General features: G+C 34.2%; 1 pseudogene; it reads left to right on the top strand.

Annotated features, from left to right (window-relative positions):
• The first annotated feature begins 297 nt into the window (after nucleotides 1–297).
• LOC118002537 overlaps nucleotides 298–24,118 on the top strand; it is a 92,497-nt pseudogene continuing 68,676 nt past the window's right edge.

The raw sequence follows: 24,118 nt of genomic DNA on the forward strand, positions 1-24,118 counted from the left end.
GACCAAGAGTAACACATTTTATTTATACTGCAACACTACACACATAAAGAAGCAGTCATTCACTAACGATATCTATGCCTACTACTTGTGATGCATGTAGAAGTATTATGGTCTGTTCTATCCTGTCGTAGTGTATCCTGCTTTATAATTTATAAATGCTAGTCTCAAGGCATTAAGTTGATGCCATCAGACTGTGACCCACAGTTTTAAAAGCACTGCTCCAGCAGGTGCCAAATGAGCATATATTTAGTTTCAATAGATTAATGTGAATTTTGCGAGATAGTAAGGATAGTACTTATGACCATTTCATTTGAAAGCCTGACAGAGCAAAGTGGTGTTGTGATCAAAAGATTCCAACAGGAGAATCAGTTTAACACAAACTTTTTTGCCAATCAGTACATAATTGTTGACTTTGATCGCAGTTCTGTGATGTGAGTACTTTCTAAAAATTGTGTGCATTACTTACCTTTTTGAAAAAGATACCATTTTTAAGAATTCTGCCACTCTGAAGAGAAGGGAAAAAAAGTTGTGCCTTCAAGTGTATGCATCTTTTGTAAGAAAGGATGATATTTTCATCATTTTAATGGTCGAAATAAGTGAACACGTAAAACTTTTTCACAGAGTAATCTCTCAATTGTGAGTAAAAGGAGTATTATTTGCTCTCAATTTGTAAGCGAAAGGATAATGCCAAACAGTTTTTCTCTTTCAAAAATAACACAAAGTAAACTTTCCCCTCCTCTTCCTGTCTTCAAAAGGGTATAAGTAATGACTTCTCATTGTACATCTGAACATTACAATTTTTCTTATACTTTTAACACTGTTATGCCATTTTTAAAGGTGTCATGGTTCGAAGTTTATAGCTATTTCCTCTTTGTCATTTCTTATTTTCTGTTACTCCAAGAAATAATATGTTATTCTGAGTATAGGTTGAGAATTGTCTCCCTCCCCGCTCAGTTTAAATCTAATTTCAGTAATACATTACCAAAACTACTATGAAAACATTAATTCATTATTGAATGAATTGTTTTCATATCATTTAAAAAAAAACAGTGGGTATATTCTTAAATTGAGTTAAAAGATTGAAAGGAATTATATATGAAGCCATAACCTTTTTCATATTCAGATGAGACAGGCAAAGGTAATTTGTAAAGGCTATTGTGAGGGGAGGGGGTTATTCTGGGTTTGTGAAAATTGATTTGTTTTATGACTGTTGTGAAAATAAGATTCTTAAATGTCTTCTAAAACTTTTTAACTCCAATAAGGTCTTTGCTTATATTAAAATCATAAAAGCTAAGGCTTTGATAACAAAATAGATAGGTTTCATGAAGACACAACTTTTTGAAATGTATAAAATTCTGTATTTTGTTTTAGATTATTTGCCCTATTTTTTTATCTTGAAAAATATCAAACCTACAGAAAAGTTATAGTAAAAGTCATTTTAACGACACCCATTCACCCCTTACTAGAATTTATCAATTGTTAACATTTGACAAATTTGTTTTCTCTTTCTCCTTTGCTAAATATTCAAAAGTAAATCACTGACATGATGGTACTCACTCCTAAATATTTCATCTAGTTGCTTTTAAGATCAAAGACAGCCTCCTACATAACCACAATCCCATTTTCACACCAAGGAATTTAACTTGGATTCAATAATAGTATATGAAATGTAATCCATATTTAAATTATCTAATAGTTCATAAAATTAGCTGCCAGTCTTGCTTTAATACAAGATTCCACCAAGAATTATACATTGTATTTGGTTGCATATATCTTTTGTCTTTAATTCTCTTGACTTTCTTGTCTTTCCTAACATTGATACTTCTGAAGAGTCCAGGCCACTTGTGTAAAATGCTCTACAATCTGTCTTTTTGGGATCTCATGATCATAATTAGATTACACCATTTACAAACCATTTAAACCATATTACAAGGAATGTATACATTCCTTGGCATTATATCGGAATGTGTACATTCCTTGGCATTATATCAGAAGATGTAAGGTCAGTTTTTATGGTTAATGGGAATGCTAGTGGGTAAATCTCACACGAGGCTTTCCAACCATACGAATATCTGCTTCCCAGTAACTATTCACACAATGGCTCAGTGTCTGTTTATGGATAGTTGCCTAAAATATTTTTTTACATTAGTGTCTGTAAATTGGTGATTTGTTAATTATATCATTTTCCTATATTTACCCATTTACATTCTTCAGTAAAGACAGTTACATTCTCAGCAGTTCTGTGAATGAAGACTGTCCGCTTCATGGAGTGTTAAATAAAGTTTGTTTGTATCACCTAAATTGTCTTCTTTTATCAGTTTTTAACAGTCTTTGGGCGATGAGCAGTAGGATCAGAAGTTGATTGCTAACTACCTGCGACGTGATGAGATGCACACTGAATCCTTTGCGCTTACTGTTCCTCTCATCAGGACCAGGAACTGTGGGTCAGTCCCTCTCAGATTTAAGCTCCACTCGCTTATGTTCAGCTCTCTGACCCAAACAAACTTTATTTTTTTATTTATGTATTTATATAATGTTATTATATTTATATATAAACACATATTTTTTGGCTTCATATATTGCTTTCAGAGTGTGAAATCAAATGCCACACTTTCCAGTTTTTAAAAAAGGGACAAAATGTGAGTGGATTTTCTAGGGCCAATAAGGAAAAATTTGAAGCTACTATTAAAGAATTAATCTCATTATGTTTTCTAAAACATAACCAGCTATGGGCTGTTTAAAACTATATATACATATACATACATATATTTTACTTACAAAACAGAAAGATCAAGCATGAAGACTATATACACAACTGTCAACTGATTATGTTACAGTAAAATATTAATTCTACCTTTTTTATTAAAAACAAAAACAAAAAGAGTTTTTGGGAACTCTCTTAGTTCCCAAAAAGAGTTCAGGGTTTTTTAAAGTTCCCAGAAAAGTTCTGGGATCCTGGAAAGGCTCTGGAATAATTATACTAGAAGTCCACAGTGAGTGGTAGCCATTAGGAGACTTAAGAGGAAGGAATTCCAACATCTGCAATGTGTGGTAGCCATCACGGGGACTTACAAAGGTAAGTCCACAGCATAAACCATTGGAGGGCTTGAGGAAATAGATTAAGACAAGGAACTCAGAATGTTTGACCAATGGCACATCAAAATCTAAGTAGAATCAAGTCACAATTTTACAAGCCATCAGGTCGTCCATACTATAAAGAAAACTTCTCATGAAAAGAACAATAGATCTATTGCTAATGGAAGTCACAGTCATAAAATTTGTGGGCATGAATCAAGCATTAAAAGCTGTTAGAGCACGAGCCACCTAATTCTGGACTCTTATGGTAGGATGAGTTGATCGCGGAATAGGTTAAATTGATACTGCCATCTCTCAACCTCAAGAAGATGTCCATGCAATGAGGCATGCCATAAAACACAAAATCCCCAACTCAGTGGCACATTCCTCTTAGGCATTAATTTGGCAATAAGAGACCCAAGGCCTAGCTAAAAGAGGCAATCTTCAAGTTTCAAAGAATTGAGACTTCCTCCTTCCAGCATACCTCTTTATATGTCTAAGAACTGTTTCCCTGGAAGCTGTAGATACCGACAAAAACGGTAAAATCTTACTAAGGCAGTCTAGAATTACCATGGCCGTTATGGGAAATATTCCAACTAGCCAAAATCATTCTTTAGAGAAGTACACTTAAAAGCAAGTGTTCCCAAATCAAACAAACAGAATGGGATAACTATTTTAATTGCTATGCAGAAGCCTGCAAAAGGCTTCAAGATTCTGAGAGCTTAATTAAGACATACATTGTGAAAGGCTAATGAAAAGTTAAAGCTGCAAGAGGTACCCAACGCAAATGACTGTAAGACTGATGTGACTCCTCCTCCTCTCTATCCTCCTTTACCTGAGTATTCACAGTTTATTAAAACTACTTGAATTGCCTTTCCATTCTGCAGAGACTACAAGACCATAAACAAAAGTCCACCAAGTTAGTAGCCTTAAAACTGCAGAAGCTCCAGGACCAGAAACCTAAACCAACACCCATGCCTCCCATTTTGCACCCTGCTAGGGGTCTATCATCAAAACACTGGCCCAGAAATTGGGGTCTCATTTGTAATCAAGTGGGACACTGGAAAAAAAGATTGTCCTCAAAAGTTTTATACAAATCCTTCCATACCAACTTGAATGCTCCCATTATCTCAAAGGAGGGCCCCATGGCCTCCTCCTTGTAGGGCTGATGAGACACTGAGGGATTCTCTGGTAAACTGCCATGAACTATTCCCTTAAACAGCAGAGGGGAAACTAAAATTAAAATTAATGGAGAAACTTGCCAAATTCTGGGAGATACTGCAGCTACATACTCTACCTTAAACCTCACTCTCTCTGGAGCCTACAGATTCGATCCTGGGAAAACTGACAGAAGCCTGTGAAGGGTAACAATTCTTAACAGAGTCAGCTCTCTTGGATCTCGGTTGTGCCCAGTAGAGAAAGTAAAATGTCATGTTGTTCCTTATTGGTTATCTGCCGTTTTCTCTCCTAGGGACAGCTATGCCTTCTTGTTTTGCATCCTGAAAAGTGGCTTAGCTTTCTGTCAGGAGCATGTAGGTTGTTGATTCTCTTGTATGGGGGCAGCTCAACCATTAGGTTCAGGTCCAAAATGTGTCTGGACAGAAATGTGAGCTGCACCCTGTTTGTGTCTGTCAAATGGCAAAACGAACACAACTTACTGATGAGTTTCCCTTTACTCAAGGGAAAAGAATCCATGGATTGGAGGAGCATGGCACTTCACAGGCAGCAGGACACTGTTCCTGAGAGATTTTGTTTGAGTGAGTTTTACAGAACCTTAGAAAAGGCAACAAAAAAAAGGGCATGATTGGCTAGCAGGTCAGGGATTTCCATTTAAGGCTAAGCAGGCTCTATTCCCTAGGTTAAGGTAAATTAGCTAAAGCTGAATTAGAGGATTATGATGAGTGTTAGGATTCCTTGACAGGTGTTTCCCATAAATACAGGCTGACTTAGGTTTAGATTTGTGGTGTGGGGCAGGGCTACTGGCGTGGCCTCTATTTTGTGGATCCTGATATACAAATTAACTTTATCAGGTCCTGCTGATTGTTGCTAGCTCTCAGGGGAATTGCCTAAGACTTTCTTTTGGCTGTTTTTGGGAGTAGCTCTGGATCTTTGGAAGGTAGTATCCTTTGCACCCTTTTGGGGGGATGTCTCTTGCATCCAAGGGGTCATTGAAAACTGCCAGGAATATTTACTATTTGTTCTAGCTGAAACCTAACAAGATATTTGAGAGGATTTTTTAAGGAGCTCAAAGGTCAAAAGTTGACCAAATTGGAAGCTGATATTCAGAGTCTTACAGGATTTTTTTTTTTTTCTTTAGGCCTTCTCTCCTTAGCTGAATGAAACAGTTTACCCAGAGGGAAAGAAAAACATTCCAAACACAAACAGCTCTAGATCTAGAACATAGGAATCTTTTGATTTCTATCATAGTTGAAGATCTTCTCTCTGATATAAAGAAGCAAATTGAAGATAATATAGTGGGATGACTGGCTCAGTCCCTTCATAGCATTCAGGTTGTGACCCAATTCTTTGAGGAATTAAAAACAACTGTCCTCCAAACTGAGCCTTCACAAGAACAAAAAAAAGCCCACCTAATCCTTTTTACCAATTCCAGAATCTTCCCTATTCATTTCAAAAGGCTAATAGCTATTGTAAAAATTTTGGATTTAGGAAATAATAGACCTTCTTGGAGGAACTTGCATTGTTTCTCTGTGCCCTTAAGATGTGAATGTTCTACTTAGTCTTCTCTAGAAACTGAGGGCCATCTCGTCAAAATACAAATTTCAGGGAGGTTTCCTGTCAGAAGGAAACAAAGAGAGGAAAGGCCTATTTGGAAACTAGGTGAATGAAAAAATCTTAAAAGTCTTCTCCACAAATACTGGTAAACAGTTTAAGTCATCTGAGTAGGAAACCTTAACTTATTCCATCTGCCAGAAATCACCAACTGCCAGGAACTACCCACTACCCACTGAATATATATAAAAAATAAACATGCAAAATGCTAAACAAAGCTTGCTCCATGGCTGAGTCAATGTGTACAATTACTTTGAGCAGTATGGTATTTCCCTCAATTTTGTCTGCTATGCATTTGATTCTATTACATCTGTACAGTTTTTTTCCAGTAGATACCATAACTTCCTAAAACACTCATATATTTCCAAAATGTCTTTACTACATATTTTACCATTAAGTAAAAATTTGCATCTTATCAAATTCCTACCCCCCATTCCATCAGCATGGTAATGACAATGCTTAATCATTCTAGAAACTCAACTGTAAAAGAATGTATTTTGATGATACTAAAAATCTTTCTTATTGGTATCATTTGATTTTCATATTAGCCACTTTCAGTCAAAAGTCTATATATCCAGGTTAGTACTATTAGCTCTTTAGTGATTTAATTTATGATATTATAACTCACTACAGTGCATGTACACATTATTTTTAAAATATTTCATCTATTGTGAAGACTGAATCTCTTGATATGAAAAATATCTCCTTTAATGTTAGCCAAAAAGTGTACCATTATTATTATTATTATTATTATTATTATTATTATTATTAATCTAGTACCAGATCACTACAGTACTAGTATACGACTCTCTGGAAGACCAATTATTATTATGGTCATATAAGATAGACATGGTTATTGCATTGTGGGGAGCAGAAGGCTAACTGAAGACAAAGCATAAGTTGACACCCTGCAGCCTCCCTCTACCCACCCCTCCCCTCCACACTCCTGGGTGGGATATGTGTGATGTTCTTCCAGGAAGCTCCCAACTGTCTTAATGTTATTTCTTTACTAGAGGGAAAAACAACCTTAATTTGACAATGGTAAGGCCTCTTATAAGTCCTCTTTAGCATATGAAAGTTCTTTGGAAAACCTTTTTCCCTAGCCCCAACTCCCAAGGATATAATCAGCCACCCCTCACAACCCTGGTGCAGCAGCTCTTTCTGCCCAAGGGTCCTGTCCCCATGCTTTAATAAAACCACCTTTCTGCACATAGATGTCTCAAGAATTCTTTCATAGCCATGGGCTCTGGACCCCACCCCACCAAATCTCACTGATATTCCAAAACCACATCAAAATGATAGAAGGAGATGATTGAGAATCTTTAGGGAAAGCATTCTAAGAGACCGGGGAGAAAAATTAATCAAGGGAATCTAAAAAAAATTAAACAATTTTATATTGACTTTACTGTTAGTATCCAAGATAAATCAAAGAAAAAAAAAATCTGGTCTGCAAATAGCTTTTAAAGTCCTGTTCAATAGCAAAACATCAATTTAGCTTTGAAATGGTCTTTTTCCCCACTAATTCCTAAGAATGAAGAGATGATAGGGATTGATTACAGTGCCTAATGTCAGCAAGTTGATACCATTTTTTCTAAAAATATTTAAAAGCTGCAATTTTGCCTCTCATCCTTGATCTTCACAGCAACTCAACCTGGCAGCAACAGGAATCCTATTCTTAAAATAATAGCTAGGTCCTTAAGCAAGCCAAGCAATGTTTGTAAATATCCATTTTAAGGGTTCTCCCAAACTAACCAATGGAACAAGAAAAAAAAAATTCACTTTGAGCTCAAAGCAAAAATACCAGACCCAAATGTGAAATGCACAGTGGGGTGTGTGTGTGAGATGTTTTGCTTGAATGGATTTGCCCAAGAGCTAGACATCATTGACCAAGATGAAACTAGTACAACTTTGTTAAATTCTTTGTATCTCATATCTATATAATTAAAATTTCAACAAAAGACTCTTATAAAACTCCCTACATCATATGTCAAAGTATGTCAATGACCTTTTATTTTTAAAAAATTAAGTTTATTTTTAAAATTGGCATTTTTGCCTTCTTGTTAACCAAAGCAGTGTCTTGTAGGTCATTTGGAAACTATAAAAAACCATAAAGACTTCATTCCTTTTGATGGCTGCATAATATTCCATTATATATATATACCACATCTTCTTTATCCATTCATCTGTCAATGGACATCTTGGCTCTTTCCATAGTTTGGCTATTGTGGACATTGCTGCTATAAACATCGGGGTGCATGTACCCCTTCAGATCCCCACATTTGTATCCCAGTGCAATTGCTGGGTCTCATGGCAGCTCTATTTTCAACTTTTTGAGGAACCTCCATACTGTTTTCCAGAGTGGTTCTCACCAACAGTGTAGAAGGGTTCCCCTTTCTCCACATCCCCGCCAATATCTGTCTTTTCCTGACTTGTTAATTTTAGCCATTCTGACTGCTGTGAGCTGGTATCTCATTGAGGTTTTGATTTGGATTTCCCTGATGCCAAGCAATGTTGAGCACTTTTTCATGTGTCTGTTGGACATTTGGATGTCTTCTCTAGAAAAATGTCTGTTCATGTCTTCTGCCCATTTCTTGATTGGATCATTTGTTCTTTGGGTGTTGAGTTTGATAAGTTCTTTATAGATTGTGGATACTAGCCCTCTATCTGATATGTCATCTGAAAATATCTTCTCCCATTCTGTTGGTTGTCTTTTGGTTTTGTTGACTGTTTCTTTTGCTGTGCAAAAGGTTTTTATCTTGATGAAGTCCCAATAGTTCATTTCTGCCCTTGCTTCCCTTGCCTTTGGCAATGTTTCTAGGAAGAAGCTGCTGTGGCTGAGGTCAAAGAGGTTGCTGCCTGTGTTCTCTTCTAGGATGTTGATGCACTCCTGTCTCACACTGAGGTCTTTCAACCATTTTGAGTCTATTTTTGTGTGTGGTGTAAGGAAATGGTCCAGTTTCATTCTTCTGCATGTGGCTGTCCAATTTTCCCAACACCATTTGTTGAAGAACTGTCTTTTTTCCATTGGACATTCTTTCCTGCTTTGTCAAAGATGAGTTGACCATAGAGTTGAGGGTCCATTTCTGGGCGCTCTATTCTATTCCATTGATCTGTGGGTCTGTTTTTGTGCCAGTACCATACTGTCTTGATGATTACAGCTTTGTAATAGAGTTTAAAGTCCAGAATTGTGATGCCACCAGCTTTGCTTTTCTTTTTCAACATTCTTCTGGCTATGCAGGGTCTTTTCTGGTTCCATACAAATTTTAGGATTATTTGTTCCATTTCTTTGAAAAAAGTGGATGGTATTTTGATAGGGATTGCACTGAATGTGTAGATTGCTCTAGGTAGCATTGACATCTTCACAATATTTGTTCTTCCAATTCATGAGCATGGAACGTTTTTCCATTTCTTTGTGTCTTCCTCAATTTCTTTCATGAGTATTTTATAGTTTTCTGAGTACAAATCCTTTGCCTCTTTGGTTAGATTTATTCCTAGGTATCTTATGGTTTGGGGTGCAATTGTAAATGAGATTGACTCCTTAATTGTTCCTTCAGGAACTGGAGGGTATTATGCTGATTGAAATAGGCCAATCAGAGAAAGACTTGTATCATATGATATGAGGAATTCTTAATCTCAGGAAACAAACTCAGGGTTGCTGGAGTGGTGGGGGTGGGAGGGATGGGGTGGCTGGGTGAAAGACAATTGGGGAGGGTATGTGCTATGGTGAGCGCTGTGAATTGTGTAAGACTGTTGAATCACAGACCTGTACCTCTGAAACAAATAATACATTATATGTTAAAAAAAGAAGCAGGAAGGGAAAAAATGAAGGGGGATAATCAGAGGGGGAGATGAACCCTGAGACACTATGGACTCTGAGAAACAAACTGAGGGTTCTAGAGGGGAGGGGGCATGGGTTAGCCTGGTGATGGGTATTAAAGAGGGCACGTACTGAATGGAGCACTGGGTGTTATATGCAAACAATGAATCATGGAACACTATATCAAAAACTAATGATGTAATGTATGGTGATTAACATAACATAATAAAATTTTAAAAAAAGAAAAAGAAAAGAAAGAAACATAAAGACAAAAAAATAATTCAAAAGTTACCTGTGGATTTCAATCATTTTACAAAGTATTAACATACTCTTAATACACAATGGGATATCAAACAGTAACCTGATATTTTTTCTTAAAATAAAATGCAAGTTTTTTCCATGTTATTAGGTCTCCAGGAAGCTGTTATTCCAGCATGTTGTATTGTAATGTTTATAAATTTTCCTCTATTTTTGGACTTCAAGTTTTTCCTCTAATATTTGCTATAATAAACAATGCCCCTAGAGATGCTTAAAATTATTTTTCAGAACAAATTATGCTACATACATTTTAAACCAGGAATGATAATGCTATAGTTTAAGACTTCATTTTTTTCATTATTTTGCTTAAAATGTCATAGTGTAATTTATATTTTATCAGTTTATCTGCACATTGCTCCTGGATTTTTTAAAAAATGTATGTCAATCCCATATTATTTGGTACATACAAATTCAAAAATGTCCTCTTTGCTTTGTAGATGCATTCTTACCAATATAAAATAACTCCTTTTCCCATTTAATGCTTTGGATCTCAATTCTTTTTATATGATAACAATATGACAATCTCTTCTTTCTTTTTGTTTACTTTTTGCCATTATATATTTTATCCTTCCTTTATTGCTAGCCCTTTATTCCATTCTGTTTAATGAGTATTCTTTAAAATAAATGAGTTTAACCCATATTTATTCATTTTTGTTACATGAATGGACCTACTTGATGTATGGCTTTTTGTTGTTGTTGTTCTTTAGAGAGAGAGAGAGCTTGCACATGAGCAGGGAGGGAAGGACAGGGGAGGAAAGACAGAATCTTCAGGCTCCACATCCAGTGTGTAGAGCCTGACACAGGGCTCAGTCTCAAGACCCTGAGATCATGACCTGAGCTGAAATCAAAAGTCTGATCCTTAACCAGCTGAGCCACCCAGGCACTCTGATGTATGGTTCTTTGATAGTATATTTTAAGCTACTCTTTCTTTCTTTTTCCTCCTCTTCTTCTCCCTTTTCTCTTTCCCCTTCTATACCTCCTCTTCTCTCTTTTCTTCTTTTCTGATGTCCTCTTCCCCACTCTTTTTTCCTCCTCCTCCTCTTCCTTTTTTATTTCTTTTATACTTCTTCTACCTTTTCTCTTTTCCTATATGCTCCAGGACATCATGCTCACAAGAAACTCTTTTTTTTAGAAACTCTTGATCATTGTTATTGATTATGTCCGGAAACAATTTTGGCTCCAAATAGAAGAAATATGAGAGAAAAAAGAATTTTTTTTTTACAACCTCTTAATTGCTTTCTGAATGTGTGAATAGACAACTCCAATATCTCCATTCTGACATGTGTTCTCTCTATATATGATTAAGTCCACTCATGTGACCTGGAGTGGGGGGAAATAGTACTAAGAAAACTCTGATGGTTGTTTCCAGCATCCACACTGTCTCAGAAATACATATATATATATATATATATATATATATATATATATATATATATATATATATATATGATCTTAGCACTTGCCAATCTACCATAACTATTTATAGATGAATAGTATTTCTCCTCAAGCCAATAAGAATGCACCAATTTTAAAGTTAACATGTTTGGAGATTTAGAATTGTAAATGTAGAGGGAGTTCAGAAAAAAAACACAACTAAATGACATGGTAAAATTAGATATTAACACCCCGTTAAACAATCATTTCTGCAACAGGTTCCTTAGTTTCTCATGTGCTGTATAATGAGATGATCTTGTAATCCTCCTTATAAAAGAAAAATGGTTCTATCCATTTTATACGTAACAGCTATTTTCTCTACTTATTAGTACTCTATGTATTTAGAAATATATTCACAATCAAACTACTTGTAAGAATCAGTCAGTAGATTCTTCTACTACCCAACAACAAGAGCAGGAGATGAAATACATTTGTTCTCTGCCATTTAAAAAAAAAATTAATTCGTTGCTCACCTGAAAATTATAGTTATGTTTTCTGGGATCCAGTGCATTACTAAATGGAGCTTAATTTGCTTTGACCTAAAAAAGTACAGAAAGTAATGAAAACTTGCTCACTAGGATAAATATCTCAAGTTCTAGTACTACCTGATGAATAATATAAAGACACTGACATTTAAATTAAGGCTAGGGGCTACTGGATGGCTCAGTCAGTTAAACATCCAACTCTTGATTTTTGCTCAGGTAATGATCTCAGGGTCATGAGATAGAGCCCTACTTCGGGCTCCACACTCAGTGTGGAGTCTGCTTGAGGTTCTCTCTCTCTCCCTCTGCCCCTGCCTAAATAAAATAAAAAATAAAATGAATTAAGGCTAGAAAATCTAATAAAGACTATCATTGACTCACTAAAGATTATAATCATAATATAGTTGCATTGTAAAGCAACTTTCTGGGTAAAGATAAAAAATGAAATGTAAAATTAATGCCACAAAAAAGACCTAAAGCTTATTTCAGAGTATAGATTTTTTTAATTCAAAAAAAATTCATTGAAATATCAGCTTTGATATTTTTATCTATGTGACGCTGGATGATTTACCATTTTTCCTCATCTATAAGAGGGTATGTTAAAAATAATTTGAAGATAATGGTCTTGTTAAATGAAATAATGTGGATTGGCAAGCATGTAGTAAGTCCTCAATGACTATCACATGTAAAATTATTTTTGCTTTTAAATCAAAACAAAATTAGATTTCTTGAAACTGTGAGCTCCTCTGGTGAATTTTAAACATTTTCATTTGCAGTAATGTTTTGATATGAAGCACTTTAGAATATATTTATTTTCACTATATTCATTCTAGTTTAATAAATTAGATATATAGTCATTTATTTAAACAGAGTTAAGTGTGATGGTTTAAAAATATTATTATTTTTAAAGATGGAATTTGATGGTTGTCATGTTTAAAACAAAGTATAAGAATTTAACTGATACACCTCATTTAAATCTTTTACCTTTTATTTTTAAAGTAACTATAATTTATCCTACATAAAATAAAATTACTTGCTGCACTACATAGCTAATTTTGTTTACTTTTGGCACCATATTGCACTTTACTTAAGAACATTTCCAGAGAATCACAACACCAAAATTTTGCTTTTCTAATTAAAAGAAAAAGCACTGTAAGCTGTTTTATTAGAAATGTGGGTGATACTCTTAAGAGTAGATAATGATTTTGGAAAGTGAATTTAGAATAGGGTGAACTTTAGTGCAGTGTATGCAAAATGGAACAGTACACACTAATCAATTAAAATGGGACAGGTTATCTTATGGTTGTTAAATATTTTTACATAGATAATGTAAGGTAAAGTTTTACTTGTGTTACATATTCTAAAACCCCACATCTCAAAATTGGAGACTGTATGTTTTACCAAAAATGGGAATTATATCATATAATAGAAAGATAACTAAATATTTGCACATGTGCCCATGAGGTTGGGGGGCAGAGAGAAGAATGTACATGTAAATATACATTCATGATAGTATAGATGAGAAATTACTGCGGCATTACTTTTTAAAGGAATGAACAGCAAAAAGCTGAAATTAGCAATATAATAGGTTAGGTAGGTTATGATACATTTACACAAAGAATTATTATGCAGTCAATAAATACATCCAAGTTATATTATTAAGAGGGGGGAAAACAAGATGTGGAATCATTTGTCTTACATATTGGTATTTTTAATATCCACATAAAATGTTAGAATCCTTTCAGGATCTGAGTAAGCAGTTTTGAGGGTCACTTGGTAAGCCAGACATGCATACTCTCTACAAGAATAAGTGAATAAGTGTTTCTATTTTAGGCTGTAACAACTATTAAAGTAAAGGCACCTATTAATGCTTGATTTCTTCTTGGAGAATAGGATATATAAGAAACCATTAACAGTGAGAAGTTGGAAGTAAGATTGTAATATTTATTGTTATTAGCATTTGAATTTTTTAAAAGTTCCTTAACTATTAGTAGACGATTTAGTTTTTTAAATGACGGATCTTATGAATACAATATTTATGTGCATCATTAATCCATACGTTTTAGTCTCTCTAGAGAGACATTTTAATATAAGCTTGAATGTATCCAGCTTTTTTAAAAAGGCTAATATCAATCAAGAATTAAAAGTTTCTCTTTTAGCAACTTTAAAATATATAATGCAGCATTATTAGCCACCATTCTGTACATTTCACAACATCAAATCCTTATATTTCACACCTGAAACTAATATGTCATATGTCAGTTACATCTGAATAAAAAATTAAAAGTTAATTACTACATTTCTCTAAATTATCCTTTGTTATATAAACACAAGTTAATGTTTTCTTATTAGAATTATTTTATCACAAAAAAGGGAGGCAAATATGAGGAAATTATGTAGTTCTCAACTCATAGCTGAACTTTTCTGTAGAAGTCACTATTGCCTGGCATAGAATTATCTCTATCACAGAAAGCATCCATAACCAGATTTAAAGACAGCTTGATGATATCATGATAGGATTTCAAAATACTCTATAGAACTAATATAATTCTGCAATAGGAGTGAAAACCTGCTAACACAGAAGGATTTATTTCTAAGATTTTGTTAATACATAAGTCAGTGTCAGGTCAACAGGCTTTGGCATGGTGAAGCCCAGGCTAACAGATTTACATCAGCTTTTTCTAGGATGTTCAAAAGTTGTTTTCATGCCTACTGAAAAGAGAGCAAAAAATATTATTGTTAATATACATGTATATTGTTGTACAGGACTAGACCCAAATTGCATTAAATAAATAGAAATATCTATACTAATCAAAAACTTTCTACAATATGGACAGAAATTTAATATATGTTAAAATGATTCCTAAAAACTCACTGAAATGCATATAGATGCATTCCATAGAAACTTGCATGTTTATAGAAACATACATGTTATAGAATTAGGCGATAGTAACATGAGAAATTAAAGTATCGATATATATTAAGTGAATTTATTTATTTGCAAATTGCAAGGCACCAGATGAAGCTGTGGGCATCAGGTAGGTGCTGCGAAAGGACAGATCACTGGGAGCAATTTCCTATCAGCTAAGACTGTATGTTATCAAATTCTTATACTGAAGATAGGTGTGTGTGTATGTGTGTGTAGGAAACAGGTAAATAACTGTCATGGACAAAGCCTCAAAAATATAATTTCTTAAAGTCAAAAGTCCATCTCCATAATCACAAGATTGGATTTTACCCATTGTCAATAATTGTAAAGGGTCTGAAATTTTACCCTGCTTCTATGCTACAAATTGGCCTGCCATAATTGCATGGATATTGGCAGAGGTCATAAGTTTTCTGGGTCAGAAATAAAGGACTTTATTACTCATGGCACAGCAAACAATTTGAGCATTATGTGAATGTTGGTTCTCTTCACTTCTCATATCTCATGAAGGTAATGGAGAGGAAGGCTCAGGAGCATGCTGCACATACAGTGGGTTTACATTCTAGCCGAAGGCATTTAAACTGAGGAAACCCCAATATCTGAAAGGCAGCCACTAGTAAATCTGTTCAATCTTTGCCTCAGAGGAAAGACATTATCTTTACTATCTTGGACAGCAAACAATTCTAAATTTTGCCCCAGAGGAGGTACTATCTCCATCTTCCAATGTGGTTTGATTTACAAACATCCATGAGAAAATGATGCAAAACAGAAGCTCTTACTGCCTCTGTTTGGAAGACGTGCAGAAGGCGAGAAGCCCTTGGAGAATTGTCTCTTGGATAATTTTCTGACAACTATAGAAATGTTGGCCTTTTGAAAGAAGTTTTAAATTATTTCAGAATTAAAATAGGAATCCATCTAGACTTTCTTAATATTAGATTGGCCTGACTTTTAATGACTTAGATAATTCTTGATTATCTATACAAAGGAATTGTTTGATTTGATTTTTGACTTTAGTAAATGTCATTTCTCAAGACTCTGTTGAATTGATGATCCACTAAACAGTATTATTAGCCTCCACTCAATAAGGATCCAATTCTTAGGCTGATTCTAATAAGTTTATCTTGAGAATTTTTTTTTAATGACACATATAACTCGTACAAGTATTGGATAGCTTTTGCTCCAATCAAAGTATGGAATTATAATAAATAATAATTTGTAGAATTTTATTGATACCATTCCAATATTTATTCTATCAAGGAAAACAAAAAGCAGAATTGTATTCTAAAATATATGGAAATATTTAAAAGTTTTCTCTTTTAGTCTTTGCCACTCCCTGGGTAGTAGTATATTGAAGTATGTGAACACCCAGACCATAAATGTCTACCATTAAATATGTTTGTGATTTTACCCATGTTATAAATGTGAGGCTATAAGATATTACAATATTTAAACAAAATAGAGAAATCACCTAGTAAATATAGAATTTGAAAATGTTAGGGTCTGATATTTCTTACTTTCTCTTTGATTTGCTCTCCAGGAAAATCAACATGATAACCTTTAAAAATTAATAGCAAGTATTTGGCTCTTTTTATAAATCTTATGTCCTTCTTCCTTCTTCCATCCCTCATTCTCTCATGATAACTGACCAGATTTACATAAATTGGTTGCCAAAATATTCTTTTTTTTCACCTAATTAAACTTTGCACTTTCCTAAGAAAATTGGTAGAATGATAATACCGTGGCTTAAAAGGAAGTTCACAGCAGACAAAATAAGAATAAGGCCTAAAAATGAAGCAGTTGCTTTTTGGATAAGGGTAATCAGATAAGGGCTGGGGGGGTGTCAATAAATTCCCAATGGAATATTCCAGAAAATAGGCAAGGGGAAGTATATATTATGCAATTTGTGAGTATCTTCTGGTTGAATTTAGATAAACATGTTTCATTTTAAAATGTTATATAAGGATGATATTTAAAATATTGTTTCTTTTTTGGGGGGCACCTGTGTGGCTCAGTTGATTAAGCACCTGACTCTTGATTTCAGCTCAGGTCTTGATCTCAGGGTTGTGAGAACCAGCTCTGAACTGAGTGTGGAGCCTGCTTAAGATTCTTTCTCTCCCTCTCCCTCTTCCCCTACACCCCCCCCCAAAATAAAATACAATATGGTTTCCCTTTTTATATATTTAGAAAGAAAGTGCTTTGTGCCTTTCTGAAAATTATGCAGATTAGTGATGGCAGTCAAATTATGCAAAAGAATGAGGCTTCAGTAAACTGAGTATAGTCACAGACTGTTCCTGAAGTAACCTGTCATCCATATATATTTCAATTTTTCTATAGTCTTTTTGTGTCTAACGATTTTTATGCTCTTCTAGTCTTTTCCTCTGTTTCTTCAGACTTAGGAATCATCTGTGGGGCTCTCTGAGTTGTCAATTATGTCCACTCTAATTTCTGGACTTCTTCTAAGCATTTTTAAAATGGCTCAACAACTCTTTGTTTGAATTTCAATGATTTCCCTAGAATTGTCCATATTTTTGAGATTTCCTTAAAGAAACAGAAGAGCCTTCAAGGTCTGCTATATGGCTCTGAGAGACTAATACCATTTAAAACCAGGTAGTCACAGGAAGTGATAAACTTCTCTTTATCTCTAAGAAGGAATGAAATGGAATGAAATGAATTACAGGCTTTGGGTGCACATGGAACTCAAGGACACTTTGGCTATTAAAATAGATATGCTAGGATTATCAAGTTACTTATGCAATGAACCTGCAATTTTAAGCTCTGAAAAGTAATAAAAAGCAGCATAGGCAATAACTCATAAAGAAATAGATTGCAATTTTATTTAAAGATTTATTTATTTATTTATTTGAGAGAGAGAGAGCACTTGTGCAGGAATTGGGGGAGGGGCAGAGGGAGAGAATCTTTAAGCAGATTCCTTTCTGAGCACAAGCCTGAAGAAGGACTCAATCTTACCACCCATGAGATCATGACCTGAGCCAAACCATGAGTCTGAGGCTTAAGCAACTGAGCCACCCAGGCACCCTGATTGTAATTTTTATAGTTAAAAGTCTTGGGGCACCTGGGTGGCTTAGTCGGTTAAACGTCCAACTCTTGGTTTTGGCTCAGGTCATGATCTCATGGGTCCTGAGATCGAGCCACCCTCTCTGCAACACCCCCTCCACCGGGATCAGCAGGGAGTCTGCTTAAAGATTCTCTCCCTTGGCCCCTCCCCCCACTCATGCTCTCTCCCCCCTCTAAAAAAAAATGTCTCTTTGTTCTCTGTGGTAAAAGTTTAATGTTTATAAGGTTATCAGAGAAGTAAGTTTGAAATGTAATGCATTTCAGTAGCAGAAGAGAGCACAGGCATATAGATTTACTTTCAAGGTGAAAATAGTCATATTTTGTACCCAGTCTTCATATCTAAATGGCAGAGCCATTAATACTCATAGATACCGCAAAGCAAATTTTCTTTTTCTTTCTTTCTTCCTTTCCTTTCCTTTTCTTTCCTTTCTTTTCCTTTCCTTTCCAACAAATTCAAATGCAATCTATCTGAAGCATTATTCTTTTTAACTTTTCTAAAATACTTATTTATCTTACCAGATTTGAGTATTAGAAGGTAAGGTTTACAGGTCATTTTTTGATTCCTAATACAATAAAATGGAAGTAAATATATTAGAAAATAAGCCACTAAACACCTAGAAGAATACATAAAAAGAATAATGTGGGGGGCACCTGGGTGGCTCAGTCAGTTAAGTGTCTGGCTCTTGATTTCAGCTCAGGTCATGATCTCAGGGTCATGAGATTGAGCCCCATGTCAGGCTCCATGCTCAGCACAGAGCCTGCTTGTCCCTCTCCCTCTGCTCCTCCCCTAGCTCTCTCTCCTTCTCTCTCAAATAAATAAATAAATAAAATAAAATAAAAAAAGAATAATGTGGAAATATATGATGAGCAGGAAAGAGATCCTTGACATATTTCTTCATCCAAATAATCTGAATTTTTCTTTTTAGTTTCTCATAGTTTATGATCATATAATTTAAATGGATTAATATGTGTTTACTGAGTGTTTGCAGTTTAATCACCATGTATACTAGAAAAATGAATAAGGCAAAGATCCTAACTACAAGAACCTTGAAATGAGGCAGGAACCATAAAATATTTGTGAAGGTGTGAGTAATGTACATAATAAAAAGCAGAATATCATGTGTTATATTAATTACAAGATAAAGATAAATTTAAATTACATGATGTCAAGGAGTCAGATAACATATCCTAGTAATAGAGTGAATATAAATTAAAATAATGTCATATGTATCAAGTGCCATGAAAATATTTGTGTTTTCCATTCCTAGGAACTTGTTGTAACACATCAATCCAAGCAATAAAAAAAAGTTATATGCCTAGAATCTATTATTCTGCAAAAGTGTCAAAAGAGCCTAAATGTTGAACAATAGCAGAAAAAAGTAACTTTTATAATTCAACTCAATGAAATATAATGCTGCCTTAAAAGGATAGTTTTAAAGACCATAGTAACAGAAAATGTGTTAAGTAAACATGACTTCAATTTTATTAAATCACGATAAAATTATTTTAGAATTAAAAGCATGAAAAATTGTCATAAAAAGATAGTATAGCAAACAAATAATGGAAAACACTAAACATCATTACCAATTTAAAATGTTTAACATGAGGGGTGCCTGGGTGGCATAGTCAGTTAAGCATCTGACTCTTGATTTCGGTCCAAGTCATGATCGCAGAGTCCTGACATCAAGCCCCACTCCACGCTCAACAAGGAGTCTATTTGAGATTCTCTCTCTTTCTCTCCCTCTTCCTCTGCCTCTCCCCTGCTTGTGTGCATGCTCTCTCTCTCTCAAATAAGTAAATAAATCTTTAAAAATAAATAAAATGTATAACATAATACAGTTATTTTCCTTATTACCTGAATATGTTGTTTTAATTATTCCCTTTTAGTAAATAGAAAAAAAAAATCTTGGTTCTCTCCCTAATCTTGTTTTTTTTTTTAAGATTAAAAATTCCTGAATTGCCAATTCTTTGGGCAGTTGTCCTAAGAATAATATCTAGTATTTGTTTACTACATATACGTGTATTGAGAGATTCCTTGTTGTTGAATAAATAAAAACAATTTTTTGGCCATAATATCTCTCAAATATATAAACCTTTGTCACTTAACTTTTTCTATATCTGTAGATACCCATACTTTATTTTTCTATATCTTTGTGTCATATTGTGAATTGTCAAACCAGTATTATTCTCTTCTACGTTGCATGGGAGAAACCTTGGAATTGTACTTCCCAGAATCTCTCGTCAGTGGGATTCTGGGTTAGATTATACCAATGAGAAGTACTCACATAATATTTGAAAGACCAAAGTAAATGAGAAGCCATTAACCTCCTCTGGCAGTGGTGGGCAACACAAAATTTGTATGAACTCCCAAGTTCCTACGTGAGTGGATCACTCACTCAATTTGGTACTGCAGGAAGGAGAACTCATTAGAACCAGTTTTGTGTAATTTCTGCAGCCTCCTAATCTCCAAAAAGGACATATTCCTCTGACTTATGCTCTCCAAGCTCTTTTGACAATTCTCTAAGCATACTTAAATATCTTTTACGATCTTTTTTCTGTGAAAATACCTAGGGTATTTGGAAATAGAGTTATTTACTCTAATAATTGAATATGATTAAACTTTGGTAACAATTTATATCCACATCAATAACTGTATCTCTCTATGTCTTATCTACAACTGTATCTATACATAGCCGTCTGTTGAGGAAAAGGAGTTATCCAGAAATGCTGTAAAAACAAATGCTAGAATTGTCTTTGAACAATGATTTCCAAGAAATCAAAAAGTCCAATTCATGTATAACTAAAGGTTTTTCTAAAATATCTATGTTGGCAAATTGTTATAGTACAGTTTTTTCCAGTGGCATGCAAAGAAGTGTTTAGAGTTACATTTTAAATACCTTTTAAAATGTTAAATTAAAAATTAAATATTAATTTTAGTGTATGTCACTCTGATTCTATTTATAATCAAAGAAAAGCAGAATTATTGGTAAAAGTAATATTTCAATACTCATGTTATTTTCTTATGTCATTTGGCAAATTTTAAATTTATCATCATTTTTACACTTTTAAATTATATAATCCAGTAACTCTATTCACTGCATATGAAGATACTATCTACGATTATCACTTAAAATACCATATTGATAGTTCTACTCCCCAGGCCTTTTGATTGGAATTGAATGTAGTCCTTGAGAAATGACAGTTCATTGATGTAAGCGATAATTTCTTAGAATAAAAAAAAAAGTCAGAAATCTCTCAAACTTCCAACAGATTTAGGAGTAGGTAAGGTATTGGGGTAAATATCAAATCTGCATAAAAATATAATTTTAAAAGTCTTAAAGGAGATAATTATACTCAATTATTATTAATGTTTTGTGCAGTTCCAGACAACTAATATTTATAGTCACCCAGATCAGACCATCACTGTGTGTTTAAGGACAAAATTACCTTACTCTTGGATCCTGTAGAGAACTGGCTGGTCTTTTTCACTTCCTTTTACTAATACCTATACTTTTCACTTCAACTGACTTACAATTTTTCTTCTTGAAATCACCCTTTGTATGTGCTCTGGTAAGCGCTGTGAATTGTGCAAGACTGTTGAATCTCAGATCTGTACCTCTGAAACAAATAATGCAATATATGTTAAGGAAAAAAAAAGAAGAAGAAGAAGAAGAAGGTAGCGGGAGGGGAAGAATGAAGCGGGGGAAATAGGAGGGGTAGACGAACCATGAGAGACGATGGACTCTGAAAAACAAACAGGGTTCTAGAGGGGAGGGGGGTGGGAGGATGGGTTAGCCTGGTGGTGGGTACTGAGGAGGGCACATTCTGCATGGAGCACTGGGTGTTATGCACAAACAATGAATCATGGAACACTTCATCTAAAACTAATGTTGTAATGTATGGGGATTAACATAAGAATAAAAAAATGAAAAAAAAAATAAAGAGACATCTTGATATCCTAAAAAAAAAAAAAAAAAAAGAAATCACCCTTTGTTTTCCCATAGTAAATTGTATAACTCAAATTATTTACCATCATCTCTCAATGCCACAGTCTGTTAAACGGCTATACATTCTGAGTATCTTTTTTTTTTTTTAAGGACATGAATATGATGATGACATTTCCCTGCTTGAACCATTCAAAATCTTACTCTTTCTCCTCAAGAAACGTCCAATCCCTTACTATGATTTATAGAACCTTTTCTGTTCAGGTCCCCACTTAGCTACCACACCATATATCTTGATAGTTGACTGTTTCTCTCTGTTCTAGAGTTACTTATAATTTCTTCAATATGTGAAATTATCTCCAGAACAACTCCAGAATTTTGCCAAGTAGAGCGAAAATAAAGGAGATTGGAAATGAGCTGGGTGAAGTTCTGGAAGATATTAATACTCTATTTGGCAGCAAGTTCCAATTGCAATTCCTTGGAAGAAATACAATAGAGATTTTTCCAAAAGGGTGATGTTAAGAGGATGCATCTGCAGAAGTGATCATTGACTACTGAGAGAAAGCACAGCTCTTCCCTCCACAAAGGAATCACCTGACAAATTATTTCTTAGTCATCAGGCCACAACATATATGTTGCTTGTGGAAAACCTTCAAGACTGAGGTGGGTACTCTTGCTTTTGCTTTTTCATGACACTTTGTATCTCTGCCCATTTTATAATACTTATCACACTGTATTATAATGTTTTTTCAAAATGTATTTTTATTACAGAAGTAATGTATGAATATTTTTGTTCCAACAGATTGAAACAATGTCTTATGACAGTAAAATTTTCCTTCTTTAAATGTAATATCTCTATTGCCTCTCAATTGTCAGAGATAACACTGCTAACAGGGCATTTATATACAGAAGTATAAAATTTTAGTTACTTTTCAATTCAATCTGTTTTTATGTATTTTGAGTGTTGGGCTTTTGAATAATAATTTTTGAAAAGAGACTTCCTCTGTTAAGAGTTTGAAGACTAATGAATAAGGGAAAGTATAGGAGAATATATCACTAGATGCCTGATGTTTTAGTAAAGAACTGTAAGTGGCAGAGTCATTCAGAGTAGAGAACAGATAGGTTTTAAAGCCTTCTGTTGAATTAAATGTCCTTCTATATGGTATATTTTAAAATATCTTAAATGAGTTTGTCTTATACTAAATCATCATCTAATGTGTGTGTATTTAGGCCAATAGTCACTAATTTTATTACAATTTATTAATTAATGTAGTTAGGTCCTTGTCTTGTTTACTTTTTATAGCTATGGAATTTTGTTGATTCTGGAATTATTTAGTTCATCTTCCTCCATACCAGTATCTCAACTCTGTACTTTCACTTGATTTGACCCAACTATCTCAGTGAGTCTGTTGGCTTCCAAAGGGTCTGTGTTCTTACAGCTGTGGTCTCCCCAAGGAACTTGGAAGACTTTCTCTACAAGCAGTACAGGGGTTGGTCTCCCTCAAGGACTGCCTTGGACCTTGCAGGAGAGGGCTCCTTGCCCTCCAGATCTCAGGATATAAGAATCTGGCATGACTTCTTGCATTATTCAGCCTGCCCATGTCTACATCTAGACACACTCTGCATGCTTTCATAGCATAATATTTCAGACTAAGGAAACATTGTAAACTTGTTAAGGTTGACTCCCCATTGTACTTTTACCCTTAAAATATCTCTAATAAACAAGTCCAGCAATTGCAGGATAGAAGATAAACATATAAAAATTAGCTGTATTTCAATGTACTGGCAATGAAGAATCCAAAAATAAAATTAAGCAAATCATTTAGTTTACAACAGCATCAAAAAGAATAAAATACATAAGAATCAATTAAAGAGTGGCATAAAATCTGCACACTGAAAATTACAAAATATTGTTGAAAGAAATTTAAAAAGATCTAAATAAATGGAAAGGCACCCCATGTTTATATATTGTAAGACTTAATATTGTTAAGATGGCAATACTTCCCAAATCTACAAATTCAACATAATCCTTAATAAAACCCAATCTAGATCTGTAGCAGAAATTAGCAAGCTTATTCTAAAATTTATGTGGAAATACAAGGGACATAGATTTGCTAAAACAGTCTTGAAAAATAAGACCAAAGTTGGAATATTCAAAATTCTTTAGTTTAAAAAAAGTGTTCTAGACAGTATGATCCTGGCATAGTACTTAGAATCTAGAAATAAACCTTTACATTTTTTAACAATTGATTTTTGA

Source organism: Mirounga leonina, unplaced genomic scaffold (genome assembly GCF_011800145.1).
Source record: "Mirounga leonina isolate KUSES-001 unplaced genomic scaffold, KU_Mleo_1.0 Mir_82, whole genome shotgun sequence".
Classification (NCBI taxonomy): Eukaryota; Metazoa; Chordata; class Mammalia; order Carnivora; family Phocidae; genus Mirounga; species Mirounga leonina.